We start from the raw sequence: 3,201 nt of genomic DNA, 5'->3' as shown, positions 1-3,201 counted from the left end.
GTCTCAACAAGCAAATTTCCCACAGGTTTGAGGTGGATCTTGGACTATGAGCCCCCCCTTCAATTACCCATTAAACAGAGCTTCCAACACATACTTTCAAGACTTAAAAGAGTGTAAATTCTAAGCTGGAGCCAATGATTGTTTCACCATCACCACATCCTCTGATCTGCTGCTTACTGTGCTTCTCTTGCAAGTCGTGTCAAATCACAATTGGATCCATCTTCCACAACTCAATTCTCCAGCTAATTAGCTCTTAAGCCATTGAAGCCTTATTTGATTTGAAGTTATATGTTGAAAAGAATAAATAGAGTTATTCTTAAAATTTGTTTGGCAGTGTTTTTAACAAACAGTGGTTTTAGCTTTTTTAACGCTAATTTTTTATTTTTTTTATTTTAAAAAGATTAAAAACATTTTCTAAAATCATTGTCAAACACATTTTAAATCACTTTATGTCAATAATTTTCTTCTATTAATTGGAACATGATTTCAAATTATTTTTAAAAATCACTAAACTCATTGATTCTTATTTGATTTGGATTTTATTTGTTTAATAAATTAAAAAAATATGATTATATGGAAAGCAAAAATTACTCAAGTCATTCGAAATGAATTTTGGCCTATGATTTCATGATACTATTGAGTTCCACAAATTTCTAGTAATGATTAAATAAATTTTTTAATTTTAAACTATTTTTAAAAATTAATGAATGTTATGTATCAAGTATAGATTAAAACTTTGATGAAAATTTTTAAAGAAGTCGAAGAAAATTAAGCAAAAACATGTGTAATATTTAAAAGAATTTTATATCAATATTGGGTTGTGGAAAGAGAATGAAAGGAGAAAGATAGTGTTCTTCGTTTCTTTGCTTTTTATAATTTTTTTCTTTATATTTTCCTTTCATTCTTACAAATTTATAGAAATATCTTTAATTTGTTCTCATAAAAATGTTGTCTATTTCATTTTGTTTCTAAAAAATGTTTCCCTAGAACAATGATTAAACAATATCATGAATTTTTAAAAATAATTATTTTTTATTTTAAAACAAAAAACCATTTTCAAAATCACTCGTAGGGTTCTAAACTACTTGAATAATTGGATTTAAAAATAAATAAGTGGAAAGCTAAGAATTAATGAAAAGCCCTTAATTAATTTTGCCAAATTTGCTAAATCAAGCTAGGATTGTAAGTCAAAAGTCCTAGCTTAAGCACCTCCATACAAGTAATCAACAACTTGCAAATCAATTTAGTGACTTTTTGATCATTGAGATGTTTGATCCATTGGTTTATTAAATATCAATTAGGGCAGGAAATCCAACCCAAAAGAATCCCAACCAAACCCTTTTACCCTAATTAAAAATCTAGCCAAACATGATATCAAAACATCAAATACCCAATATTCAAGTGTTTGTAAAATCTCATGTTTCTAACAAACTTTAACCTTCGACCTCTCCTCTCCTAGGCGACCAAAATTGAATCCCTTCTCCTTCCAAGCTCCTCAAAAGAAAATGTTTATACTTGATTGAATATTCTATGAGCATAGAACAAGATTATAACTACTCCAGAATGATCAAACAACTGCTCAAGAGGTGTCAATGCACACCCTAGCAAGGGGGTGCAGCAATGGCTTGTCCAAGGCAAGGGGATGATGGTGCAGCCTTGTAGCTTTTCAAGGGGGGGCGTGCCATCTGCTTTATGGGGAAGGGCATGACATACAACGCACAACCCTACCCCTAGCATGCATGTGTCTTGCATTTTGTTAGGTTTTCTTCCCCCAGAATGTCTACATGTCATCATCCTCCATTGTGGATAAGTAATTTCTTGCTGTAATTTCACTAGAAATTACTAAAATTACAATAAATATATTAAATATATACGTTCCCTAGAATGGGTAGTATCCAAGGTTCACTAAGGTAGAGTACCCAAGGTTCACTAAGATTGTACCTAAGGTGAACCAACTAACTAACCTATTAAAACATAATGTCATGCTTATATCTAAATGTAATTAAAGAAGTTGTGTCTTAAGTAGACAAGTTCCATACTTATACCCCATTAATTTTCTGCTTTACTGTTACCATTTTTTTCCTACAAAGAAATCCACTGTCTTTCCTTTGCTTTTTCTAGTTTAGAACTCTATTTTCTTAACTCGGACCTCTTACCTCCCTTAAGCATTTATCTAAGCATCTCAAGGCTTAAATTAATCACTCTTAAGGAATCCCAGCCACTCGTTTTCTAGAATTCCTGCAACTCTTTACCCTCACATTCATGCCTTAGATCTTATCAATTGGCTTCAAACGCCATATAAACCACGATGTGTTTGTTTCATGGAGATGTCATAGAAAAAGGAAACCCTTAAAATTTCCTGATGAATATCTTCCTTTCACTACTCCTTTTCTTCTTTCCTTAAAAATACTTATGCTATGTTTGGTGTACTATAGAAAAAAAGAATCAAGTATGACAAAATTAGTTACAAACTATACAGTTTTAAATTATTTAATCTTTATAGAGATTAGAAAAATAAGTCATATTCTTCATTTTAAAATTCTTTTGATGTTTTTTATTTGTCAATATTTTTGGAAGGTTGATCATTTAATTTGATATTTTCATGTACTATATATATATCAATGCTAATTGATTAGTTCCTTAAATGTTAAGGAGGATATCATATTCTTCAAATTTATGAATGATTCATTATAGTGTAGATAGATAATTTGCCCCTCATCGTATCTAACCAAACTTTTTGGCTTCTCCACTAATCTCAATCACCTAGTGTGTTCTCTATCTTGCACATATTTAAGGATCTAACTACAACCTCATATCTGAAAAAGAGGAATAACAGAGCTTAACTAGAGCTACAAAACAAATCCATGTGATGTGGTGTTCTTCGTCCACATAACAATAAGAAGGAAAATAAAAAATAAATAAAAAGGATATTCACTTGGTGTGGGAGACATCTAACAAGATTCAAAATTACACAATGATATTTCTAGCTTTTAATTGTGAAGAAGAAATTTATTTAATGAAGAGTCATGTGGGTAAGAGAGAATCTTAAACTCATCATTTTTCCTGTCAACCATTTTCATGATGATTCATGCCACCCTTGTCATAATTTGTGTCAATATTATTTTCTATTGTCACTTCCTCTCAGTGGTTCAAATAGCCCACCATAGTAAAATATTCTTTCCCTTTTGTTTTCTTAGACAT

The sequence above is a fragment of the Vitis vinifera genome, chromosome 19 (assembly GCF_030704535.1).
Source record: "Vitis vinifera cultivar Pinot Noir 40024 chromosome 19, ASM3070453v1".
Lineage (NCBI taxonomy): Eukaryota > Viridiplantae > Streptophyta > Magnoliopsida > Vitales > Vitaceae > Vitis > Vitis vinifera.
This window is presented reverse-complemented; position numbering follows the sequence as displayed.